The sequence below is a fragment of the Lipotes vexillifer genome, unplaced genomic scaffold (assembly GCF_000442215.2).
Source record: "Lipotes vexillifer unplaced genomic scaffold, Lipotes_vexillifer_v1.1 scaffold53, whole genome shotgun sequence".
In the NCBI taxonomy this organism is placed as follows: Eukaryota; Metazoa; Chordata; class Mammalia; order Artiodactyla; family Lipotidae; genus Lipotes; species Lipotes vexillifer.
The window spans coordinates 2,984,078-3,011,879 of NW_006791814.1; the positions used below are offsets into that span (position 1 = coordinate 2,984,078).

General features: G+C 47.6%; 2 non-coding genes across 2 annotated transcripts; one reads left to right on the forward strand and one right to left on the reverse strand.

The window, feature by feature from the left end:
* Positions 1–22,270: 22,270 nt before the first annotated feature.
* TRNAG-UCC (transfer RNA glycine (anticodon UCC)) lies at positions 22,271–22,344 on the reverse strand. The gene has a single exon. It is a non-coding gene; the product is annotated as a tRNA-Gly (tRNA).
* Positions 22,345–24,963: 2,619 nt separating this feature from the next.
* TRNAE-UUC (transfer RNA glutamic acid (anticodon UUC)) lies at positions 24,964–25,035 on the forward strand. The gene has a single exon. It is a non-coding gene; the product is annotated as a tRNA-Glu (tRNA).
* Positions 25,036–27,802: the final 2,767 nt, after the last annotated feature.

A 27,802-nucleotide genomic window follows, 5' to 3' on the forward strand; every position in this document is an offset into this window, starting at 1 on the left:
CTCTGAGGTCCCTTCCAGTCACAGGAGTCCTAGGTGTGTTTTCCGGCTGAGTAATTGAAGGGGGAAAGTGAGTAGACTCCAAACCAGTCTTTATCTGGAGAACCGCAATTTGCCAAACAAGAAAATCAAAGGGAAATTGCAAAGATGATGAGAGATGGACCTTTTTTAGGAACAACAACCTAATCACAAGTCACTGCTGGAGAAGAAATGTCACAAAAACCTTGATTTGCAGCTTTAGGGAGCGACGTGCCACGGGAGCCAGGCAATTAACAACGTGAGATGCTTCACGGAGGCACAGATGAATCACGAAAGGCAGCATCTATAGGCTGCAAAGGATGCCAGACAGCATGTGATTAAAATCCTAGTCTGATTCATTAAGTCCTTGTGGAGCTGCCCCACCAAGAAGTCAGTCTGCGCCTTCCTGGTCCCCTCTTGTGATGGGGACCGTCATACCCATTCCCCAGCAGTGCATGGCACATAGCAAGAGCTCATCACATATTTTTGAATGAATGAATGAATGAATAGCTCTGGCACTGCTCCAAGAACGCTCGTGACACTTTCACCCATGGGTCCTACTGTTACCATCTGGGGCACCCTTAGTCTTATGATTGCCTGTCTTAGGAAGGGAACCCCCAAAGCAGGTCCTGATTTTGGAGGGGCTTTTAGGGACCCCCAGTTGGTGAACGAGAAACCGAGACAGGGAAAGGAAGGAAACTAATATGGGGGGTATTCATGAGCATGTTACCACTGTGGACAATTACAGCTTAATCCCTCTGGGAAACCTCTGGGAGATAATACACAAGTGTTCTGGCCAGCACAGCAGCTACTAGCCACGTGGGGCTATGGAATACTTTCAGTGTAGCTAGTCCGAATTGAGATGCGGAGTTAAGTGTGATGTGCACGTTGGATTTTAAAGACTTTGAATTTTTAAAAAAAGGAGAATATCTCATTAATGACTTTTTTATATTGATTATGTATTGAAATGACAATATTTTGATATACTGGGTTAAAATATAGTATTAAAGTTGATTTCACCTGTTTCTTTTTACCTTAGTTTTAAAAGTACCTGTATGGGGCTTCCCTGGTGGCGCAGTGGTTGAGAGTCCGCCTGCCGATGCAGGGGACACGGGTTCGTGCCCCGGTCCGGGAAGATCCCACATGCCGCGGAGCGGCTGCGCCCGTGAGCCATGGCCGCTGAGCCTGCGCGGCCGGAGCCCGTGCTCCGCAGCGGGAGAGGCCACAACAGTGAGAGGCCCGCGTACTGCCAAAAAAAAAAAAAGAAAAAAAAAAAAAGAAAAGTACCTGTATGGTTCCCATTATATTTCTATTGTTCAATGCTGTTACAGAATACAACTTAGAACTATCCCACCCAAGGGGTGAGGAGGCTGGGGTTCTGTCCACCAGTTTCCATGCATCATCGGTTGAGTACTGCTCCCAGGACAGCATTTCAACCTGTCCCACGTGCCCCAGCAAGCTTCAGCAGCCAGAGAAAACTCTCGGAGTTGCGGGAACCTCTGCCCCTGGAAGCCAGGAGCAAATTCAAGAGCCTCGCGTGTGGAGGGTGTGAGCACAGGGCCGACAGCACCTGATGCTCTGCCCCACGGTCACCTGAAAACACGTGTGTCCTGTCCCACTGCCCCAACCTCTCCCCGCCAAACCGAACAACACAATTTCTCTCTATATGTCCTTCTCAGAAAACATGCCCCCTGTCACCCCAGCTTCTGAGTTGCCTTCTCTAAATATATACCAATTGGCCATTGTCCTTTTCATTGAAATGGTCTATCATTCACGCAAGCCTCTTAGCCTTCCTACCTCTGGGATCCCTTTGAGATTCTGGTAACTTTATGGAATTTCTTTCCTGGAATTAAAAAAAAAACAAAAACAAAAAAAAAAAACATGCACCACACTCACAAACCCTTGCACTGCCTTTCCAAAGAGTTCACAGCCCCAGTGTCCAGACACAGGCCTGCAGACCCAAGGCTGCAGACCCCAGTTCTAGCTCTTGCCTGTCCAACTCTTATTCTCCTCTGCTACCTAGACTCAAATCCTCCTCTCTGGGTTCTTCCAGGTTTCTCACCAGCAGAGGAGAATTCCTACAGCTGCAGGTGGAGGCGGGCACTCTCAGAGGCATCTGCTCGCTGTAGAGCCCCGAGCCCTTGAGGTTAACCCCCCACTGCAGTCCCCAGCGATTCTCTGGTTCCTGGTAAACAGCCAATATGGTGAAGATGAGCATCACAGGTGACCGGGATACCAAGGCAAGAGCCCCCGCCCTCAGGGCACAGAATGTTAAGGCCAGAAAGGGCCCAGGACATCAGCACATCTTATGCGCGCCAGCAATTGAGAGTTTACATGTCATCTCACTGACCCTCAGGGCAACTCAGTGGGGGAAACAGGGCTGTGGTCTTGATTCTGCAGATCCAGAAGGTGAGGCTCAGTGGAAAGGCACTTGCCCAAGAGAGCATAGCTAACAATGGGGGAAGCTGGGACTTGAGCCAATATCTTCTGACTCCCAATCCTGTGTCCCTCCATCTACACCAAGTTGCTCTTTGTCGGGGAGACTGCTAGCTGTCCACCCAAATCCATTCCCCCTTTGTTCCCTAGGTGTTGTGATTGCGACATGGCCCTCCGGCTAGGGAACGCATTTCCCAGCTTCCCTGGAGGTTTAGGAGGGCAATGTACCCATTCCAGTGATGGAATATGAGTGAACACATGTGCCGTTTGTGTCTCACTTGCTTACAAAGGATTTATGGCCTTGATGGCCCTGGATTTGCACACTTTTTTCCCTCCAACTGCCTGGGTGCTGATAACCAAAGTGACCTTGAAGATGAAGATGGCAGAGGCACCATCAGCCTGGGCTCCTGAATAACTGTGAGGGGCAGAGCCACCTCCTGACCTAGAGCGTCACCTCTGACTACTGTAGGGGAGACAAACTTCTACGATCTTTAAGCCACGTTATTTGGGGTCTTTTGTTAAAACAGCTGTGCCTTTTAACTTAACTAATACACACCCCTAGGAAATAACAGGCCAAATTCCCTTACTATACAGAGTCAATTCTCCCTCTGGTTCATGCATTCATTCATTCATCTAGAAAGAAAGCATCTGAACGATGGGAATGCTGGCACACCAAGACAGCCATTGGAGATCGTATTTTATCAGTGCCTCAAAGGAGAAAAGAGGAGAAGTGTTTGTGGATTGTTAGCAGAGCTCCTAAGGTGCTGGGTCCGGTACCCTGGATCAAAGGAAGAAGCAGAGAATGACCTCGGAGGTCAGAGGATGGAGGTACCCAGGCTTGACCCTGAATGGCGACCTCCTACCTCGCCCAAGGGGAACTTGGTCTGAGCAACTCAAAGGTTCAGTTGAATGAAACTGAGACAGCATTTCCATTCTCCAGAGAGCCTAACATGACAGCTGCCAGGCATGGCTGAGGAGAGAGTCTGTTTTAACCGTCCCCTATTCACCTCGCTGGTGAGGGAGAGATTCCTGCTCTAGGGTTACAACGATAGCCAAATAACACTCAGCACTGAACAGTTATGATGAACAGATTGATCGCATATACTCAGAACCTGGGTGAGGAGAACACTGCCTGCCACACAAGGCCACACAGGCATTGTACTCCAGAACACAGAGAACAACCAGGGTCTGTGAGAGGCGGGCTTTGTAGCATCAAGAGGGTGGGATGACCCCTAGTTCCCAAGAGAGGAGGTGATTTGCTTGTTCGAATAATTCCATGATCTGACAGAGAAAAGAAACCTGCCACGTGGGGGATAAGCAGGAACTGTACCTGGTGCCCTTGATAGGGAGGGTTGCTTGATAAGAGGACCTTAACTGCAGGAGCAGAGTGGGGAAAGAAACTTGCAACTGGGCCATTCAAGGTCCCTCAGTTTCACCAGATAATCAAGGCAGCCCATCAAACTGTGCCTCAATTTTAGGCCTTACACCACAGAAGGCTCCCCGAGGATCAAAACCTCAGCAACCACAAAACTTATCAAGTGGGCGACATGAGCTCAGGGAGCCTCAACATCTACAGGATCTCAACCCAGAGATTCCAGAATCTCAGAACCTAACTCATTAGTGTTCAGTGCTGCCCAAAGTGGGCTCAGAGCTGAGCATCAGCCGGAGAGGGACAAGTGATAGAGACACCCTGTGATTTGCACCTTCCTGAGCCCCCTCCTCCCTGTAAATCACCCTGCCTCAGCTAGGTCAAAAATCCCCACCCCCAGCTGTTTAAATCCCTCACCTTCCTTCATATCTCCTGCATCTGACACAAACAGACATTAATATATCTGCTCTCTGCTCCTATAAGAAATTGGGCTCTGTAACCAAGACAACTAGTTTTGACCTATAGCACTGAACACGGAAGGCAGCAGGCTGTCAGAGATAAGGGTCCATCCTGGGACCCTCACATCTAGACCCCTACCTCCTGTCCTGTGCTAGTCAGAGGGCCGTGTTTCCTTTCTGCTCTGGCCTTTCTCGACTTCTCTAATCAATTCCTGCTTTGAGACACCATCTTGGCTGAACCCACAGAAAGAGGTGAACTTTGTTCTGCTTTGAACGTGGTTCAGGTATTCGGCTAATAATGAGCTTAAAACCCTGTACCCCGCAGAAATGATTCCCATGAAGGCACATGAGACCCTGTGTGGCTACTCTGCTATGATGGGGACTTCCAGCTGTCAGAGCTTGAGAGCCCACCTCAGAGCCCACCTCAGCTACCTGCTTCCAGCTTTATTCTGGAGATCAGGCCCCACCCAGACCCTCAGTCCCTGTCCAATGTGATGAGGAGTGATGTCTGGGCACCACCACCTCACCCCCTGGACCCCAAGCATCTAAAAGTGTTCCTGGGGTACAGCCAAATCCATGACGTTTACCAGAATGTCCCTGCTCGTAGCCTGAGTAAATCTATTTTCCCTCCCTTAGAAGCTAAAAGGTGAGTCAGAGCTGCCACTTTGGGCACCAGGGGCAGTAACCCCTCAGTCCAGATCAGGGCTGAGAGAATCCATCAGCAAGACACTAAAATTAGGCTTCAGCTTCCTGGAGAAGCACAGAATGCTGTCAAAGCTTTACCATGAGTTACCTGGCGGGGAGTCCCACTGGGAACTTAAACCACGTTTTTGGTTTTGGTTTTTTTCTGCTTCAGGCAGAAGTCACTTTCTCTACCCTTGGCTATAGCAGGGGGTGCAGGTTGTGTAGGGAGTGACCCTCTGAAAGGGAGAAAAGAAGGAGAGGCCTGGGAAGTTCTGATGACCAGGACCCTATATTAGTTTGCCGGGGCTGCCAACAGCCTGGGTGGCTTACACAATGTGACGAAATGTATTTTCTCCCAATTCTGGAGGCTAAAAGTCCAAGATTGAGGTGTCAGCAGTGCTGATTTCTCCTGAGGCCTCTATCTTTGGCTTGTAGGTGGTCGTCTTCTCCCTGTGCCCTCACGTGGTCCTCCCTCTGTGCATGTGCATATCTGTGTCCCAATTTCTTATGAGGACACTAGTCCTACTGCATTAGGGCCCACCCATATGACCTCATTTTACCTTAATCACCTCTTTAAAGGCTCCATCTCCAAATACAGTCACACTCTGAGGTACTAGGGGTTAGGACTTCAACATATAAATGTAGGGGTTTGCGGGGGAAGACACAATTCAGCCCCTAACAGACCCATTCCCTCTCAGTGAGGGTCAGCAAGCTCAGCGTGCTTCTACGGCGATGCTTTATTTTCTTAGGAGATCAACAAGACCCACGTTGGGAGTCAAGAATCAGAAGAAGGGCTTCTATGTGAGATGGCCTAAAAAAGGAGGGGACAGCACCCTGAGAAAGAGTCTTGGGGAGGGGGCATTGGGATGGGGGAAAGGAGATCTGGTCACCAGGTTTGACAGGGATGTGAATAACTTCATTGTGCCTAGGGAGGATGGCCGGGCTGCAAAGAAGCTTGCAAGATAATAGGGGACATTTAGCTTTAAGAATAAGGGACCAGATCTCTGCCTTTACCTCCCTGCAGAAGGGTAACCAGTGTGCCCCAGAAGACAGAACCAGGTCCTGTGGGTATAAACCAAAGAAAGGCCTGTTTCAACTGCAGGAAAATAAGAGTATTCTAGGCATTGAAATATTCAACCTTGGAGTAATCTACTATGACAAGTAGTGGGTTCCCTTTACTCAGAGCATTTCAGTCAAGCTGGGAGATCATCACGGTGCTTGGAGGAGAAGTTTTCCTGAAATTCTCAGTTTTTGTGATGGATCAAATAAGAGGGTTGGAGTAAACAATTTAGCCTCTGCTCTTGCAGTCGTTTAGTCTTCTGTAACCCTTACCAGCCTCTGTCTTTCAGACTAGATGAATTATAAAGAGAGTAGCTAATGACACATAATTCCAGCATGGAATTCAGGATGTCCATCCAAAATGTCCAAGTTACCATATATTTATGGTAACTACCACTATAAATTAACAGATCTTCAAAAACGCACACACGGGGCTTCCCTGGTGGCACAGTGGTTGAGAGTCCGCCTGCCAATGCAGGAGACACGGGTTCGAGCCCTGGTCCGGGGGGGGTCCCACATGCCGTGGAGCGGCGAAGCCCGTGCACCACGGCTGCTGAAGCCTGCACTCTGGAACCTGCGAGCCACAACTGCTGAGACCGCATGCCTGGAGCCCGTGCTCCGCAACGAGAGAGGTCACCACAATGAGAGGCCCATGCACTACAACGAAGAGTGGCCCCCGCTCACTGCAACTAAAGAAAGCCTGAGCACAGCAACGAAGACCAAACGCAGCCAAAAAGAGAAAAACAAATACCGTATGCAGCCAAAAATAAAATTAAAAAAAAAAAGAAAGCATAACCTTTTCAATTACTTCTGATCATTCTTTTTTTTTTTTAACTAATTAATTTGTGGCCGCATTGGGTCTTCATTGCTGCACGTGGGCTTTCTGTAGTTGTGGCGAGCGGGGGCTACTCTTTGTTAAGGTGCGTGAGTTTCTCATCACGGTGGCTTCTCTTGTTGCGGAGCACAGGCTCTAGGCACGCGGGTTTCAGTAGCTGTGACATGTGGGTTGTTGTGGCTTGCAGGAACAAATACCTGCAGCCAAAAATAAAATTAAAAAATTAAAAAAAAAAAAAACGCACACACGTAAGAGCAGAAGGGTAGTTTATCTAAAAAGTGTAAAAGAACCTCTGAACTCTGTCTAGAAACTAAGGTTTTTAGAAAAATTTAGCTCTGTGACCTACTGGGTCAGGAATTAAACATCACTCCAGAAGGGTGTGGTAGGCAATATAATGATTCTCCGCCACCCCCGAATGAATGAATTCCGCACCCTAATCCCCAGCACCTGAGAATGTTTTTTTTTAATTGAGGTAAAAATTCACATAGCATAAGATTAACCATTTTAAAGCATACCATTCAGTGGCATTTAGTGCATTCATGATCTCATGTAACCACCACCCCCATCTAGTTTCAAAACCGTTTCGTCATCCCAAGAGGAAACCCCATATCCATTAAGCAGCCACTGCTTCTCCTTCCCTGTCCCCAGACCCTGGCGACCACTACTCGACTTTCTTTCTGTCTCTATGAATTTACCTATTCTGGATATTCCATATAAATGGAATCATACAATACGTGACCTTTTGCGTCTGACTTCTTTCACCTGGCAACGTGTTTCTGAGATCCATCCATGTTGTAGCAGGGATCAGTACTTTATTCCTTTGTGTGGCTGAATAATACCCGACTGTGCTTAAATTTTGAAGAAGATGCTTCTCATTCTCACTTTGCACTGGGCTCTGAAAGCATGAAGCTGGTCTGAGCTGGCTCTGATGGGCTGTGGGAGCTGGTCACACTCAGAGGGACCCCTGCCTGCCTCTCCTCCCTCCACGTACCGTCCACCATGCAGCCGAATGACCTTTACTCAGGTGAAGTCTGATGGTGCCATCTCCCTGCCATCCCGAGCTCCCCTCGGCCACGGGCTCCAGCTCTCTGAAGGGGCCCAACTCTGGTGACCCTCCACCCTCAGCTGCGAAGGCCCTCCCTCTGCTTGCCCCACCTCCTCTCTCAAATTGGTCCGAACACTGTAACTCTATGATTCTAAGGTCCTCATGCTCAAAAATAAGGCGAAAAGTGGTGAAAGGGCTGTGAGATCAGTGGTGAGAAAGATACAATCTACTTCAAGGCTGACCTTACAGGAAGACTGGCTGAGAAATTGATGAGTCCATTTAAGCTCTTACACGGACACTTTGGGGGAACATAGAGCTTACTTATGAGGGAACTTCTGTAACCAATGAGATATAAATAAGCACGTTAAAGTATTCCTGCTTCAGCCCAGCTTAATGGCCAAAAAACTAATTGTCAGAGATTGGAAAGGGTCTGAAATATTATAAATATGGCTGGAGTGGCACTTGGTATCATGTAAGGAACCTGGCCAAAGAAGTCAGAGTAATGCAGAGAAGCCAAGAGGATGCTTCCAGACGTCCAGTGGGTGGTTTTCATTTGGGTCATTACGTTTTCCACTTTTTCACATCAGCCATCCTTAAACAGTAGCCAACACCACCTTGACTCTACTTCCAAGAGTAAGGAGGGTGAGTTGGTGGCTGGAGGTTGTGAGGGACACTGGAAAGCCTGGGGTCTGGAACTCACCCATCTGGCTTGTCCTCTCAGTGGCCAGTGCCCCTACGGTCAGAGGCCTTGACCATGAACAGGGATGTCACAGGTCAGCCTTGTGGCTGGGCCCAAACTATAGGCTGGGTCCCCCACCTGTCAAAGCCAGCACCTGCCACCTCAGTCCTCCCCTTCTCCCCCACCTGGGCCTGGGTCACCACGTCCAAGGTCTCGCATCAGGGCAATCCTCTCCTATCCTCAGTCTCTCCCCCACCACAGATTCCTTCGGGCCAGCCTTCAAATGTGCTCATCTCCCCACCTGGACAAAAGCCCCGGCCTTGGTTCTGCGTCTCTCCCAAACCACTACCTCCTCTCTCTCCTTCCACCTGCCACCAAACATCCACACCAGCTATCTGTCCTTCCTCCCCCTCCCCCCAATCTCCCAGCCTCCAGCCTCACATCACATGTCCCTCCCTCAGAGAACGATCTTTCTGAAGCATAACAGAACCCAAGACCCCCTGCCTAACCTTCTGGTAGCCTTTTAACCCCCAAGAGGAAGCCAAGTCTTAAGCTGATCATGCAAGGACTGTCTTGGTCTGGCCACCTCCCTGCTCATCTCTTGTCCATGACACACCTGCACCACCTCCTCCCACCTATCCTAGGCTCCAGGCCTGCTCACCCTCCCCCAAATATACCTCCCTCCCATTCATGCACCCCTCCCCTATCTCCTGCCTTCCACCTCTATGAGCCTTGGTTTCTCTATCTATAAAAGAGATGGGTTTGGATCAGCTAATCCCTGAGGTTCCTCTCCCAATTCTAAAAGAAAAATGCAGCACACGAACCACTTAGACTTTTTTCTGAGTATCTAAGTGCTTTCCATGGAAAACTCAGGAACAGCCAGCAAGGATCCCAGCAGAAGCAGCGGATGTATTCTCTGTCACGCTTTTTTTCTCTCTACCTTCAATGTATTTCACCATCTCATGAACAAAAATAGCCTAGTTTGATTCCCTGAGGAATAAAACAGAAAGGAAGCTGAGAGTCAAATTAGTGTCCACTCTCAGAAAATCAAAAGAAAAAGCAAAGAGAGTGGAATAACAACAACAACAACAAAACCGTGAAAGATGTCAGACCCACAGACTGACCAGACAACCTAGCTCCCTGCAGCTGGGGATCCCGATGGGGCCAGAGAGACAGTGGAAGCTGAGGCAGGAAGAAAGCTTTGCCCAAGGTTCCCTATGGGGTCCTGCTCACAGGTGTCATGAACCACGAAGTTTTAGAGCGACACTGACACACGTCAATTCAGGTCAGATGTATAATCAATCATTCCCTTCTCATTTGGTTTATCAGTTCAAAGCGTTCACCTGCCAATGAGTGGACTGATCCTCAAAATGTAAAGTGTATAATTCTTTATATTGGGGTCAGCTAATCTTTGTCTTTTGCTTGGTCCTTGGGGCAGCACTGATGTAAGTCTGGCCTTCTGAGGAAGAAGAGAAATGTGTCTTAGTATCCCTGAGGACTGGGACCCCAGCTTTCACCTCTGGGTAATGGGCCAGGGAATGAGCAATGAGAAAAGGAACTTTCACTTCTGTACGTTTGTCATGTTAATTGTTTGATTCTTTTTCAATTAGCATACTCTGAAGTGTGCTTGGGTGTTTTGTTTGTTGTGTTTTGCTGTGTTTTGTTTTGTTTTGCTAACATGCACGGAGATGACAGGAGAAGTTTTATTCCTCAAGTCGTTCAAGAAAAAAAAAAAAAAAAAAAAAAAAAAAAAAAAAAAAAAAAAAAAAAAAAAAAAAAAAAACAGCCCTGGAAGGCCAAATTACCTGGTCGGTCATCCCCAGTGTATTAAACTATCATTTATAGCGTGGTCTTCAAACTATGGCACGCAAGCCAAATCCAGCCGGCCATTTGTTTTTATAGGGTCTGCAAGCTTAGAATGCTCTTTATATCTTTTAGCGATTTTTTTAAAATCAAAAGACTATTGAGTGACATGTGAAAATTATATGAAATTCAAATGTCAATGTTCATAAATAAAGTTTTATTAGAGCATAGCCATGCACAGTCATTTTCATACTGCCTGTGGCTCCTTTCACACTGTATAGCTGTACAGCCCACAAAGCCAAAAATGTTCACTGTCTGGCCCTTTCCAGAGTTTGTTGACCCCAGCTCTACACTCCCACATCCTGTCATCCCAAGCCTTAAAGAGTTAAGAATATATTAAAAACTGAAATTTTAAGCAAACATCTGTGGAACATTGAATATATTCTTGAGAAACACTATTTGAAAACATACTTAAGGACTTCATAATGTGGGGTTTTTTTCTCTTTAAATTTTTCATTACGGAAAATTGTAAACATATTCAATAGGACACAGAACGGTACAACTAAGCCCCCATGTACCCATCATCCAGCTTCAACAGTTCTCCATCTGTGGCTGATCCTACACTCCCTGCTCCTGCGCTATTCTGAAGCAAATCCCAAACTGTACAAATTTCATCCGTAAATATTTTGGAGCATATAATGTCTTCTTAAAATGAAATTTTACAACCGGAGGAGACTGTGACAAGCTGTTGGTCATAAGGAGCTTGCAGCTAAAGAATCATAAGGCTGTGGGGGGTGGAACCGGGAGACATACTTTATAACTGGTTGAGAAATGCATGCCAGGACCTCGTCTTCCAAGCAAAACTCCCAGCTGGCTGACAGTTACCAGCCACCGGGATGGGGCAGCCCTTCTTTCCCCCATCTATTGTCATCAAGGAAAAGGGGCTTGGGAACGTAATTCAAGACTGGGAAGGAGACAGACACACTTTTAGTTGAATGAGTTTCTAAACTCTGCATGAGTTCTGGCATCCACGCTGGCAGTGGATGAGGTCTGATTCTCCTTTCCTCAAGGGTCAGTGTCAACGGGAAGAAAGGATAAGCGTCCAGACCCCTCTTTGGTCTTCCTCCCCTCTGCCACCCCAAGAACCCAAAGTCACCCCCAAAGTTCCCTATCCACAGGGAAAATAAGCAAGAAAGAGAATAGCCACGTCAGAGGTCAGGAATGGAGGGGAGGGGCAACCTTAACAGGGGAGGCAGAGGTGTCGGAGGGGAAAGGGAGCTTCCCTGGAGGTCGGATGCAGCGGGTCAGTGCAGCCTACGTGCGTGCTGACGAGCTAGCTAGATTAGGGATGTCACGCTCTGACGGTCAGCTCTGTACGTCACCCTGACCTGGTTGTAGCACCAAGTTTACTCAATCACATGCTAATCCCAGTGTTACCGGGCAGGTATTTTGTGGATGTGGTGAACACCTGCAATCAGTTGACTTTAAGTAAAGGAGATTACCCTCCATGATGTGAGTGGGTCTCATCCAATCAATCAAAAGGCCTTAAGGGCAAATCTGAGGTTTCCCTGAGGACAAAGAAATTCTGACTCAAAACTGCAGCATCAGCTCCCGCCTAAGAGTTTATAGCCTGCAGGCCTGCCCTGCAAACTTTAGACTTGCCAGCCTCCACAATCACATGAGCCCATTGCTTGAAATAAATTTGTGTGTGTCTGTGTGTCTGTGTGTCTGTGTGTGTGTGTGTGTGTGTGTGTGTGTGTGTGTGTGTGTAGAGAGAGAAAGAGAGGTATAGGTATAGATACAGATACAGGTCTAGATACATGTACAGATATTTATATGATGATACAGACATAGACATGGATCCTCCCCGTCCTGTTTCTCTGGAGAACCCTGACTGATACACATGCTGAATAGTTCTCTCCCCCCGACTCTATGCATGAGTGATGGTAATAACTAATACCTAACAGTTACTGAGTGCTAAGTACGTACCAGGCACCGTTTCAAGCACTTTGCCTATGTTAACTCACTTAATCCTCACAACAGCTCCATGAGGGTGAACCCCACTCTACAGATGAGAAAACTGGGGCGTAGAGAGGTTCCTGGAATGCTGTGAGGCTGCTGCAAAGAGCTGATGGAGCCGGGGAGCAAAGGTGAGGAAGGCATGTGATCCTTCCTTGTAGGCTTACCTGAGATACGGAGTCCAGTTCACTCCACCTGAGACAAGAAGATGCTTACTTGGAAGGATCCTGGACAGGAGGAGAAACACCAAAAGCCCAAACAGACTGCATGCAATCTGATTCTACTACAGCGGCATCAACAAAGCACAAAGTAATCTCAATGAATTATCCCATCACATTTCTGTGATACCTCAGAGAGCATTTTAACATAGTAAATCTTTCCATCTTCCCATTTACACTTTGCCTCCAACTTTGATTTATGCTTTGCTTGAGGAGTTACTAATTCAATCAAAGGTACCTGAATCAAGCCCTGTGGCTGGGGGAGCGGGAGAAAAAAGAAGCTGAAGACATCTGTGGAAGGGTCTTTCCTTGAGGAACCACATCAGGCGGAGTCCTGAGAACCCATGGTCTCGCACCAGCACTCTCATCCGGACGGGTTCTCAGCTCCAGATCCAATCTGGAGACCAAGCCAGGCCTGTGGATGTTTCCCAAGAAGGCTCTGGTGGGGTGCGGGTGGGATTTCTTTTCCCCTCTTCTCCTTGGAAACATTTGACTGCTTTGCCATCTAAACCCAAACAGCCAGACAATGTGCTCAAGTGCGTTGAAACGCAGGGAGCTGAGGCAGGAGAGCTTCAGAGGAAGGATTCCTTTAGCAAGGCCAGCCTGCCAGGAGGAGCCCCCGGGGGCTCTCTGAGTCACGGGGCCTGTCTGCTGGAGAACCTCTGGAATAAATTTGAGTTTCCCAGACGTTAGAAGAGCTGGACGTCTCACAATAGAAGGTATTTGTTTTCTAGAGTGGAAGCCTCATACAGACATACCTCCTTTAGCCCACAAGAAAAGTCTGCACACAGTTTGGGGAAGCAGGGGGAACCCCAGCACCACACGTGCTGTGGTGAAGACCAGGCAGGCGGCCGCACAAGCCGAGGGTTCTGCCGTGGGTGAGCACACATGCTGGGAGTGAGCTTTGGTGAGCTTTCTGCTGTCTCCCCACTAAGTCCTGTCATGGCCCTTAGGCCAGCAAGACCAGGGAAACCTGAAAACAAAGTCTCCTCAGCAGACTTCTCCTCTCCTCTCCCCACCATCCTTTTCAACCACCCCCTTTCTTCCATTCCTTCCACCCGGGATCCCCCTTTCTTTGACCTGACTCAAGCAGCCCTCTGGGTGTGTCCCCATCACAGTGATGTCAGACCGTCTCCTAGCAAGAGGGTGTCCCCCAGGAAACTGAGAGTTCCCTGAGAAGGAGACCAACCCAGGGAATCTCTGCCTGATGAGATTCAGTCCCCTCCACCAGTGACCCCCCCTCCCCTTCCCCTTCCTCCTCACCCATACCCTCCCCCAACATTCACAGGGAGTTTATTCTGTGGCGGGCATCGCTCTGGGTGCTGGAGAAACAGGAATGACCATGACAGACCCGGACCGGGCCCTTCTGGCAATTCCATCCATTCGTTTGTTCACGCAACAAACACGGACTGAGTACCTACTATGCGCCAGGCACCGTTCCAGGTGTTAGGGATACAGAAGTGAGCAAACAGAACAAAAATCCTGCCCCCGTGGAGTCTACATTCTAGATAGGACACTAAATAAATCATTACACAGATTGTTAATTACAAGTGTGTAGCTGCTGCAATGGGAGAGCTCAGGAAGTTAAGAAAGCACAAGGCAGAAGAACTCTAACCTGGTCACCCCCCGAGGAACTGCATTAACTGAGGCCTCACGGAAGCGGGGGAATCAGCAGAGAGAAGGGCGGGGTATGAAGGAGCATTCCTGGCAGAGACTGCAGAGCTGGAAGAAAGGCTAATTCAGACCCAACGTGAGGGAACAAGGGAAGGGAAGTGGCAGTAAAACTGAAGGACACGCAAGGCTCATCTAGGCAGGGCCTTGTGACTGAGGATCTGGGTCTTCACCCTGAAAGTCATGGGGAGCCACAGAAGAGTTTCAAGCAGGGGAGAGACACGATCAGATGTGTGTTTATAAAACATGCTGCTGGTGGCTGGGCTGAGAAAAAAATGGCAGGGGTGTAAGAGTGAAAGCAGAAAGGCAGGTTCGTGAAACCAAGGGCTGTTATCAATTAAATCCCTTAAACTATAACTTGCTTAATAAATAATACTCTATAACCTGCCTTCACTGACTAAGGTCGCTTTAATTGTTCTTGCAAACTGCATACCTCCATGCTTAGACAATATATCACAAGACTCCTTTAACTGCCCCTTATAGATAACACCTCTGACGTATGAGTCGTTATAGTAGCTGTTGCTCAAGTGGTTTTTCAGGAACATGGAGCTAGTCTTGCCCAGTTCAAATCAGTCGAGACAACTGACCATTCAACTGGGCCTGTGTGAGTGTCTGATGAATGGCCGTTTGCAGGTCAAAAACTCCACCCTCAGATCGTGCTAATGCCGCCATTTTCTAAACACGCATCCCACGAGGAAGCACGTAACTCAGCTACACCTATGCAGAACACTGATTACTTCACCTTTTTCCTGTCTCCCATCCCCTTTCCCCATGCCTCAGATCACCCTGCTCCTCTATCCCATAATTATCCTGAGCCCCTCGCCCGCAGGGAAGTGGATGTGAGACTTGTTTGCCCATCTCCTCGCTAGGCTGTCCCATGAATAAACCCTTTCTCTGCTGCAAACCTCAGCATCTCAGCAAATGCTGAGGCTTGCTGGGCATCAGGCAAACAAACCTGGTTCAGTAAAGCAGGAGTACAGGGAGATGGTAGAGTTTCATGTTACAGTGAAGGCCATGAAGGTAGAGGGAAAACATAGACTGAAAGAAATTTGGCAGGTAGGCTCCGCTGGCAAGGAAGCTGATTATGTGAGTTTGCTAGGGAATAAAGTACCACAGACCAGGTGCTTCAAACAACAAAATGTTATCATCTCACAGTTCTGGAGGCTGGAAGTCCGAAATCGAGGTGGGGTTGGTTTCTTCTGGGGCCCCTCTCCTTGGCTTGTAAACAACTGTCTTCATGTTCACATGGCTTGCTCCCTGTAATGCATGTCTGTCTCCAAATTTCCCCTTTTAAAAAGGACACCAGGCCACCTTAATGACCTTACTTTAACTGGATTACCTCTGTCAGGACCCTGACCCAAGTAAGGTCACCTTCTGAGGTACTGGGGTATAGGACTTCAACATGAATTGGGGAAGACATCATTAGCTATAACGCTAAGAAAAGTTCAATGGGGAGTGAGGAGAAAATGTAAAGCCTTTCATGTGTTTAGAGAGACTCCAGTTAAAGCGACTCCTCTTGAATCCTTTTCAGCTGCCTAGACTCTGTCTCTTGGATTGTTTGTTTGTCTGAGGCCATGCTTTGGAGAGAGGACCACGCGTGTCTAAGACTCCCAGTTTCCAGGGATGAAAATCCAACCCCAACAAACCTTCCTGCCGGATACTTTAATGGGGGTGCGAGGGTGGGAACAAAAGGCCAGGCCAGTTACAAACACGAGCCAGTGGAATCTAAGTAGGGCCATGGGGAAGGCTGAAGAGGGAGCACAATAGGTTATCTGTCAATTTCTGACATTTTCCTGTCAATATCCAAAAAGTCTGGAACTTTATCTACAGAATTCTTCTCAGAGAACCCCAAATCTGACTCATAGTCACCCTGGGGTACTTGTGAAAATACAGATTCCCAGGCCCCACCCTTGCAGATTCTGCAATGGGACCCCAGATCCCTGTTTTTCTCATGTGCCCCAGGTGACTCTGGTCTCCAGTGGCATTTGGAAGCTGCTTCTACAGAGGTCCCTTCTTCTGATGGGCCTAAATATAAACATGTGTTCGGGGACCTGGGGAACCCAGTGGTTCTGATCTGGGGGGGGACTGGCACAGTTCCTAGCCCTTGATTATCCTACTAACTTGTCTCAAGGCGGATTCTGATTTCCATCTCTATTCCTGCCTCTCTACTCTGATTACTTCAGCAAGTGCCTTTCAATTGTCCCACTCTTTTCTTTCTTAAAGAACAGCCTCCAACTTCAATTTTTTTAAATATACATTTATCAGCTATTTCCTGTGTTCTGGGAGCTTTGTGCTTCCTACCTCTGGGACGTGTTTAGGAAAAGATTTTATTTCTCCTATTTTGATTCCTTTAAGTCAACAAAGACAGACTTACGTGACATTTTGTTTTTTGTTTTTGTTTTTTTTGCGGTACGCGGGCCTCTCACCGTTGTGGCCTCTCCCGTTGCAGAGCACAGGCTCCGGACGTGCAGGCCCAGTGGCCACAGCTCACGGGCCCAGCCGCTCCGCGGCATGCGGAATCCTCCCGGACCGGGGTACAAACCCGTGTCCCCTGCATCAGCAGGCGGACTCTCAACCACTGCGCCACCAGGGAAGCCCTACGTGACATTTTGATCAAGCCTTTTTATCATAGATAGAGATAACCTCAGATGGGGTTACTCAAATACCCAATTTGGACCGGCCCCATGGCTGATCCTGTTGGTTCTCTGCCCGTGGACCTCCACACACTGAAGCCAGCTTAGGGCAAACCTTGCAGCTCATTGCCTGTGAGTATGGGGGCAGGCTAGGCCAGTGTGCAGGGCAAAACAGAAGCCCCAAGGAGTTCATACCCCAGAAGCAGCCCTCAACCAACTGACAGACCAGGAATTGGTAGATAAATGCTCCAGCTTCTTTGTTTCCACACTGGGATAACTTCAAGACATGATCTACACTGGATCCTGGAGTCCCCCAGCCAAGTTGAGCTCTGGTTGCCCACAGTAGTGATCTGCTTGATATAACCCCCTCTTATCGGCTTCCTTCCCTTCTCTCTTTCGCTTCCTCTGTTCCTTCACAGGTTTTTCCTGGGATCACCTCCCAAGGAAATAACTTGTACTCAAATCCTTGTCTCAGTGTCGCATCAAAAGGAACTCAAAGCAAGATAGGCACTGCTCTAAACTGTTCTTTCTGTGCTAGATCATAACTCTTACTCAAGAACTCAAACCCAAGCCTGTACTATATTTTGAATTTTATTACAGGATATTTAGGGTGCAACATTGTAGACTATAGAAGGTCTTTTCTGGCCATGCTCAGATCTGCAATGCAATGAGCGTTCCTCTGAGACTTTGGACCAAACTGGGCTTGAAGCTCAAATAAATTGCCAGCATCTGAAAACCTGTTTCAATCAACAAACACCAAAACAGAGTTTCTGGAGGTGGGATTGTTAAATGTCGCAGCCACTTTGGGAAATAGTGTGGCAGTTCCACAAAAAATGTTACACAGTTACCATATGATCCAGCAGTTCCACCCTTAGTCTATACCGAGAACTGAAAATATATGTCCATACAAAAATCTGTACCTGAATGTTCACTGCAGCAATATTCATAAAAGTCAAAAAAGGGGGAAACAACCCCGGGGCTTCCCTGGTGGCGCAGTGGTTGGAAGTCTGCCTGCCGATGCAGGGGACACGGGTTCGTGCCCCGGTGCAGGAGGATCCCACGTGCCGTGGAGTGGCTGGGCCCGTGAGCCATGGCCGCTGAGCCTGCATGTCTGGAGCCTGTGCTCCGCAGGGGGAGAGGCCACAACAGTAAGAGGCCCGCGTACCACAAAAAAAAAAAAAAAAAGGGGGAAACAACCCAAACACCCATCAACTCAGCTGATGAATAGACAACATGCGGCACATCCATACAACGGAATATTATTCATCCATAAAAGGAATGAAATACTAATACACGCAACAACTTGGATGAACCTGGAAAACATTATGCCGAGTGAAAGAAGCCAGTCACAGAAGGCCACATAGCGTACGATTCCATTTATATGAAATGCCCAGAATAGACAGATTCACAGAGACAAAGTAAATCAGTGGTTGCCAGGGACGTATGAGGAGTGACTGCTAATAGGTATGGGGTTTCTTTGGGAGGTAATGAAAATGTTCTAAAATTAGATAGTGGTGATGGCTATACAACAACTCTGTAAATGTGCTATAAACCAGTATTCTTTTTCAAGGTGAATTTTATTGTATCTAAATTATATCTCAATAAAGCTGTTATTTAAGAGAGAGAGTTTCTGAAGTCCCTATGAACCTGGACCTCAAAATTGTTTTACAACTTTCCGATTTTCCTGAAATATATTTTCAAAGCCATGTTACAGCCTCAGAAGCAAGTGAACCTGAAAGGCAGGCTGTGAGTCTTGGTGAGGGCAAAGCTGAATTCCAAGCAGAGGCTAGGACTGTGAGCTTCAGTGGGCACAGCAGAAAGGATGCAAGAGGATCTAGCTCCAGATCCCAGTGTGGCGGCCACCTGCGGATTCTGTGGCTTCAGCAGGTTGTGCCTGGATACAGGGGTTTGAAAACATTAAATGAGATTACATCTACATGAAAATCTGTCTCAGCCAGGCAGAAATCAGTCTTAAAGCAACATCTGAGGGAGGGAGGTTGCTCACTCATTTGCTCATTCAAGGCACCTAAATCTGGACAGCAATGGACAAGCTGGTTCGTATGTCCCTTTGTAACAAAGCAGGAGGGACTCTTTAATCCAGGAACTCTTAAGGCTGCAAAAGAATTCATTCAGTAATACAAAGGGATTTATTTACAAAACAGAAGCAGACTCACAGACATAGAAAACTTAGGGTTCCCAAAGGGGAAAGGGGGAGATAAATTAAGAGTATGGGATTAACAGATACACACTACTATGCATAAAATAAACAAGGACCTACTATATAGCACAGGGAACTATAGTCAATATCTTGTAATAACCTATAATGGAAAAGAATCTGAAAAAAAAAAAATATATATATGTCTGAATCACTTTGCTGTACAACTGAAACTAACACAATATTGTAAATCAACTATATTTGAATTTAAAAAAAAAAAGAATTCATTCAGGAGGACTGAGGTCATTCCCTGGGGTGAGGACAGAACACATGCATGCAGTTAATTTCAACATCATGATGTTTAACCAACTACAAAAGTCTTGAACAAAGTCTGTAAAATGATCCCCATTTTACAGAAGAGAAACAGAGTCTCAGAGAAAATCAGATGAGTGACTTCACATCACATAAGTAGAACCTGGTGTTGCTGGGGCTTGGACCCGTATCTCCAGCCATACGGCGCATGCACATAGGCAGAAGTCAGGCAGAGCCAGGGCTTGGGTGGGTCAGGCGAAGGTGTTCAAGAGAGCAAGCCTGGGCAGGAAGCCAGGGCCACATCCAGAGCTGCTTCTTACATCGGAGCGGCAGTGAGCAGGGCCATCTGAGATGACCCTTAGAGGGAAACGTCGAACGACCAACCAATTCAGCTTGGTTTCAAAGAGCTGGACGGTTTCTCGTGGAATCCACACAACAGCCCTGCTCTACAGAGCTCATAAGGTAAGTGTGCCAATGAGGAAACAGGACTTGGAGAGGTGATGTGACTCACCCGGGCATTCAGCTAGTGCCTGGAGGAGGCAGAACTTGAACTCAGGTCTGTACAACCCCAAGTCCTATGCTCTTTGCTCCTTAGTACCCGTTTGGTAGACAGCCGCAAGTAAAAACGTTTCCCTTTAAAAACCTTTCTGTTGAACTTACTCAGACGTGGGTGGGGAGGACTGGAGCATGGCCCCAAAAGTAGCAGCTGCTCGTAAACTTGCAACTTATTCGTTTTTAGCTATACAATGGAAATAAAACCTATGCCACTGAGCTGCTGTGAGGAGTAATGAGTTGATTGACATAAAGTACCTAGCGGGTGCCTGACACACAATAAGTAGCCGAAATGTTGACTCCTTTCCCTCAGTAGGAAGGCTGGTAGTCCAAGGTTAACAGCCTGTCCTCAGTGGAGATAAAAAGACAGAGGCACAGTTGTAGCGCACAGAATTACAAAACGGAGTGGGCAGGGCCTTAAGGAACAGCCAATCCTATCCAGTAGATGACAGCCTGAGAAACTGTGGCTCAGAGCGACAGTTAGTAACTTGCCCAGGGTCATCCACGAAGATGGTTAGATCATTTGGAGAAAAAGCTATTCTATATTCCCAGGTGTTTTCCCTCAACCCTGAGGAGCAAACATGATTTCTCCTCTAGTAATCCTTGGCAATTCTTAATAAAGACACTTATCTGGCATAAATGTTAAAATTGCCTAAATATGGCTAACTCTTGGATAATGCTGGTTAATCCTGGCTAATGTTGGATCCTCTAAGGCATCTTTTCCCAGCAATAAACTTTTTTTGTGGGAAACTCTCATTTGCCTTGTGTTTCTTATGGAAATGTGATTTGTACATACATCCTCCCTGCATAAATATTTAGCTCATCATTGTGCCACACAAATTCCCTGCAAATTAGGTGGAAATCAGCCTCAGCTGACAGAAGCATCTATACTCATCCAGGGGGAAATCATTATTATTGAGAACTTATTAAGCCCCGACAGTTAGTACTGGATGAGCCTGGGAACTTCAATAAATACTGAACGCAAATATAAGCCAAATGCTTGAGCTAAGATTGCTCTTGTAATTTCTAACTGCCAAGCGGCAGCAAAAGGTTGAGGAAAAAAAATGGGTGGAAACTTGGTTCTGCCAAATGCACACTGTTGCAACAAGAGCAAACCACTGAGTCCCAGGACTTCTCTGGTGGTCCAGTTGTTAAGGCTGCACACTTCCACTGCAGGGGGCACGGGTTCCATCCCTGGTCAGGGAACTAAGATCCCGCGTGCCGTGCGGCGAAGCCAGAAAAAACAACAACAACAAAAAAAACAACACTGAGTCCCTCCTCATCTATAAAATGGGTCTAACCATACCTATCTCACAGGGTTTTTCATTATAAAGATTAAATGAGATAATATATCAATATCTAACCTATTCAGCATGAAGCCTGGCACACAGTACATGCTCAATAAATGTTCACTTCTAACAAACTAATGAACCCCAAGTGATGAGATGTGGAACTATTAGTTCACAGGTTGGTTACAATTGTATCCCACCCCCCTATGCTACAAACATAATTTACTGCAATCTCAACTAGGTTTTATTTGAAGGTTGCAGTTAACTTGCCAATATGACATAAAACTAATCAGAGGACTGGTTTCATCTAGTGTGAGACAAAAGTCTCCATGTTTATACAAACTGCATCATTAGACTTTGTAGCCAATGCTGTCCATGTCCTGTTATACCCCTCAGACATTTCACTGTGCCCGACCAGCTTCCATCTGTCGTATCTGTATCTCTGTGTGTAAGGGCTCTTGCTCCAGGAACTGTAGTGTATAAATACCCCAGCTCCCTCTCCTCTTGTGTGGGGTCATTCTGAGGCCTGTGTTTCCCCACACACACTTTGCTGCCTCCTTTCCTTCCCTGTTTCACTTCCCCACTGGTGTGACCTCCACTTCCCAAATAAAGTCCCTTCACTTGAATCTTGTTTTGGAGTCCAGGAGAACTCTGAAGGAGTTCAGGACATGCCACCCTAAAATATGCCACTTGGGCATGATGATTCTTTTGAGCTGAAGGCACTGGAGAAACTGCAGATGCGGGAAGGGTTCTCTGACCTCCCCTTTTCTACCTAAAAACAGGCCATAAAACTTCCCATGAGAAAGGCGCCTCTCTGTACCAGGAAGACAAGAATATCTTTATCACCACAGATTTGGAACAGACACTGAAAGGGGTCTGTACAAACAAGCTTGCTAAAATAATCCTATCTTCCGCTAGTCCCCCTTCCACTGTATCTCTTAGTTATTTCCCCAAAATTTACTGCCCTTTGTCTTGTCATTTCTTCACAAACTTGTCTTTTTTTTTTTTAGCTTCACCACACAGCATGTGGGATCTTAGTTCCCTGACCAGGGATCGAACCTGTGCCCCCCTGCGGTGGAAGCGCAGAGTCGTAACCACTGGACCACCAGGGAAATCCAAACTTATCATTTCTTTGAATAAAAGGTATAAAGGTTTCTGCTCTGGTCACTTCCTCAGGTCTTCATTCTCTTGTCCTGTACACGTGTAAAAATGTAATTAAACTTGTTTGCTTTTCTCCCATTAATCCATGTTATGTCAGTTTAATTCTTAGGTCCCGCTGGAGAACCTAAGAGGATAGAGGAGAATTTTTCCTCCTCTACAACCTGAACTAAGTCACACACATGCCAGGTTCTCAGGGCTGTGCCTGAAGCTCAGGATCAAATCAAGTATAATGTGGGATAAATATAGTCCCCGTTCCCTGAAGGCTGGCCCTCCAGAGCTCCAGCCCCATATACACAACAGCACACTGCCATCCCATGTGCTCTTTAATTCAACCTGAAAAAGTGATCTCCCCATCTGGCCCACATACACCTAGGAACAGCTCCATCACCCACACACTCTCACAAGCCAGAAACCTGGACATCGTCCTCAGTTTATCCCTTTCCCTCTCCCCTGCCCCCACCACTTCCAGCCATTCACCAAGTCCTGCCAGTTGGATCTCCTAAATCTCTCCTCTATTCAATCGCTTCTCTCCATCCCCATAACCACTGAGCCAGACAAGACCACCGCCACCTCTGGCCTCAGCCACTGCTGTGGCCTCCAAACTACTGTCCCATGCCCACCTTGACTCCCCACAACCCTCTCTCAGTACCACCACCACACGAGTCATTTTTTGGAACTCCAAGTGATAACAGCAACACTGAACACTTAGTGAATGCTTACTTTGTACTGGGCACTGTTCTGACCCTCTGACTTCCGCACTCAAAATCTTCCACTTCTTGTGGCACTTAGGCCAAAACCCCCAGCTCTTTGCTTGAGGCTCCAAGGCCCTGTATGATCTGGCTCCCCCTTTTCTCCATAGCTCTTTCTCTCACTATTTCCCCTGCTGGATTGAAAACAAAAGGATCTCTTTTTGAAAACTGTGTGCACCAGTTTTCTGCTTCTATTTCTTTGTGGAGACCTTCTGTCAAAGATGGACACAACCAGTCCTCATTTAGCTAAAGCAGTGAAAACAGACTTAGTGACCACTGACAGTAGGGCAAAGCGCTGAGCTCCATTCTGTTGTGTGCAGAGGTGACCGGGCATTTTAAAGGAAGGAGGAGGGAGGAGGGAGGAGGAATGGCAGGGGCTTGAACAGAGTCAGGAAAGTGAAAAATTACAAAAAGTGGGAAGCGGTGTCTGGTCCATGTGAAACCCATCTGGGTTTGCTAACTGGTACCTATCGAAGTTAAGCTCCTACCCTCCCACAGAGACTGAGAGCGGGCCCTACCTTCAGGTGTTGGCTCGAACAGTGAATTAATTCATTTGGCAGCCTTGAGTTTTCTCAGGTAGGAACTTCGAGGGGGCGAGGGTCATTACTAGGGATGCAGGCTTGAGCTGTTAGACACTATGTTTGTGTGTTTGCTAAAGTCTTTATAGGCCGAAGTTGAGTCCTGCCAAGAAGAGGGTTCACAGGAGGCTGGCTAGAGTTTGGTCAAGGAAGGAATCTTTGTCACTGACTTTGAATGTGTGTCAGTGCCAACTCCTTATCTCCATCCTAGTCCTACCCATCATCTTCCCAGATCCTACTCCAGAGCCTCTTCCATTAGTAAGAAGCCTTTCCTCCTTGGGGCTCTCATTGGAACACCTGAGATGAGCGTAAGATTAAGGGTGGTTCTATTTATCCCCTTTAACCATCCACAGGCTCTTTACAGCAAGAGCACTCCTCCACCTCCCACAGGCCTGACACAGGACCCAACACACAGTAGGTGCTCAAAGAATATTTGCTCATTAATGAAGCCATCTAGTCTTAATCACAAATGTTCAAACGTTCTGGAAGTTGCCTTCGAACCACCCTCCCCCGGGACCTGCCGTTGACTGGACAATTACTCCAGAGCTGGAACAAATCACCCTCAGGCGCTCGATAGAACTATTCAGTGAATGCTGCTGACAAAGGAGCTGATTACACTGCTTTGACCCTGAAAGTAATTACAGGCACCAGTATCCATCTGCCCTCCGGGTGGCCCGGAAGGGGGTCCTCACCTTGACACAGCTCTATCTTCTAAATAAACTCAAAAGAGCAAACATTGTCTCTTCCCTCAGGATCTTTGTCGCTTGTTAGGAATCAAACTGAGGGCAAGTGAGAGGTGTAACCGCATATGTTACCGCCTCCCCAGGCTCAGCTGCGCTGTCTTAACCTTCTCCATCTCAGACACCAAACACTGTTAGTCCCCTCCTCCAGGCAAAGTCAGCAGGACAGCCTGGGATCACATGACTGTTTGCTCTGCCCTCAGCCCATCATTGTCACTTCCACATGTCAGCCACTACTGGCACCATTACCTTCTTGCTCCCACGCTGAAATGCTGGAAGTTATCCTTGGTGCTTCTGTCTCTTCCTCCATCCATCCGTTCATTCATTCTCTCTGCAAGCACTTAGCGAGCACCTATGGGAAGCAAGTGGATGGTGCTGGGTTTATACTAACGAACAAGACAAGTATGATCCCTGCCCTCATGCAGCTTACCATCTAGAGAGGGAAATGGAGATTAACCAAATAGACATACAAATGTTCATTTTAAATGAAACACACCAAGAATTCCCTGGCAGTCCAGTGGTTAGGACTTGGCACTTTCACTGCCAGGGCCCAGGTTCGATCCCTGGTCGGGGAACTAAGATCCTACAGGCCTCACGGTGCGGCCAAACAGATAAAAATAAAAAACAAATAAATAAAACTAAGATCCTGCAAGCCACACAGTGTGGCCCCCCCCAAAAACTTTTTTTTAATTAAACGCACCTATTATTTGCTGTGTTCTTTGCCTGTCCCTGTAGGGAAGGAATGTAGCATAGAGGGGGAGGTCATTTCCCAAGGCGGCCTTGGTGTTCCTCTCAGCTTGACCAAACTTTGGACAGTTTCTTCCTGACTCTATGTCACTGAACTCTCTTTCCTTAGAGCAGTTACTTTAGAAAACTTGTCCTTGTAAATTCTTTCTCTCCCCCCTTGAGATGTAAATCTTCTCCCAACCTCTTACCAGTTTAACAACCCAGAAATGTCCTCTTAGAAATGTAGTCATCAAGGAAAACAGTGCCCCTGTCTCCCGGTCTGTGCAGGAAGGTAAGAGCTTCTCTTTGATAAGCACCAATTAGCAGACACAGGTGGTCTAATCACATAGACCGATGGCCTCCACTATTTTTCTGTTATCCTACCCCTGGGCTTAAAAACTCTCCTGCATTTTGTTTCAGTGTAGTTGAGTTCAATCTCTCTCCTGTTGCAATAGTCTTCAATAAAGTCCTCCTTGTCTATTTAACTCTGTCCAGTGCAATTTTTCTTTGGCATCATACAGAAATGAATAAAACATGGATCCTGCCCCCAAAGAGTTTAAGGTCTGATTAGGAAGACAAAACTTTCAAAACTGTAGTAAACGCTGTGAAAGAAAACCAGAGGAAGCTATAAGAGGGTGTAATGAGGAAAACACATTTAAATGAGAAAGAAGAACTCATGAGGAGTGATATTTAAACTGGGACAAATATCTCTCTGCTCTAGGCATAAAGGCCTTCAGATCAAACAGTCAGCTTCCAATATATTAAGACCCTGCCCCCCATCAAGTCCTGTGTGCATGTGTCTCTTCTTTCACTTATCAAAGCTCAACTCTGACTGTCTGCTCCCTCAGCTCAGTAACATTTCATGAATCCCAGGCACCCCCTGAATGGAGTCCATAGCTCTTAACTTCCTCAGCCTTGGGTCAAGATTGTGTCTAATATGGTTCGTTTTACCTCGCAAACAGTATGGAGAGAAAGTGTCCCAGTGAATCACAGCCTTCTAGGGTGTGACAGAGGAGGGAGCTTCCTACAGAAGCAACCAGAAGACAGCCTAGGAAGTATGAATGCACAGCACTCACGTGATTGAGAGTCAATTCAAAGAGTTGAAATACACAGAGTTGAAATAGAGTTGAACAGGAAATGCCATGTTCTCCTGTGATGAGCTGGGCCCATGCCCAGTCCACACAGCAAGAAATCCAAGGACGCGAGGCTGGAGCACAGAGCTTGGACTCGTGACCAGTGGAGCCCGTACCTCCCTTAAGGCTTGATGCAGCGGCTGGCAGGAAGGGCGTGCTGGCCTGAGAGCGCCTCCTCAGGAAAGGAGTGGTTGACAGGCACAGCCCACTGCAGCCTTGCCCACGGCTCCCAAGACCCAATTACCATCCTTGACTGTGACCTATCGGATGGTCAACTTCTCCCTGGGAGGAGTGAGAGCACCGCCTCACCACCTCTGCCCAGTCTTTTCCAGCTCTCTTGACCTGCTGGCCCCAAGCACAGGATTGTCTCGGTCAGACCTTCCTCCTGGGTCATGCTCTACATCTCAGAGCCAAAGCCCTTGTCTCTTCATCCACAAAACACCCTCCTTTCTTCATCCCTAGGTCGGGAGACTGCTTATGCCTCTGAGCTCTGCGCAGGGGCCCAAGCACTCAGCTCCTCCCCTGTCAGAGTCAGAAGCTTCCTAGAGCCAAGCCTGCAGCCTTGACTCTCTTGCTTCTGCCATGAGCTCTACCTGCACCCTGTCGAGGGCGATGAGTTACTGTGGAGGTGGGGCAGGACTTTTTTTCTTTAATTCAATTAAGCCACATGGTGACTGTGACTCTTTCTCTCCTCTCTAAGGCAGCAGGTTCCTTTGCAATTACTTCCCCTATGCTGAGGCTGCACGTCAGCAGGGGTCTCCAGGCAATAGAGATGAGGCTGTAGGATCACAAAGGCAAAGTGATGGGGGGAGAGGACAGACCAGGAAGACCGGAGGACCAACCAGGGAGTATCTGAGAGAAAGATCAATCAGGAATGAGAAGCACAAGATGGCCCTGAACAAACCATACCTGGGAACCAGTGGAGATGTGATTTCCAGCTGCTTGCAAGAGCCTTAGAAGTGAGGGGCTATGTCTTAATTTGGGTTTCCCCAAAAGCAGACCCAGAGACAAGGATTTGGGTGCAGGCAGTCAATTCGGGAGGTGATCCAAGGAAACACAGTGAAGGAGTGGGGGAGTGAGACAGGGGAGTGAAGACAGTAAAGTCCGCATTAATGAGCGGGTCGGTCACTGGGCAGGTGGAGCTCAAACCCCTCTCTACGAGGCTATGTAGCACACACCTGGGAAGTGTTTCCAAGGGGCAAGGAAGCCAGGTGTTCATTCACTGGAGTGGTTGAATGATAGTCCTCAAAAAGATGTCCGGGGGCTTCCCTGGTGGCGCAGTGGTTGAGAGCCCGCCTGCCGATGCAGGGGACACGCGTTCGTGCCCCGGTCCGGGAAGATCCCACATGCCGCAGAGCAGCTGGGCCCGTGAGCCATGGCTACTGATCCTGCGCACCCGGAACCTGTGCCCCGCAACGGGAGAGGCCACAACAGTGAGAGGCCCGCATACTGGAAAAAAAAAAAAAAAAAAAAAAAAAAAAAA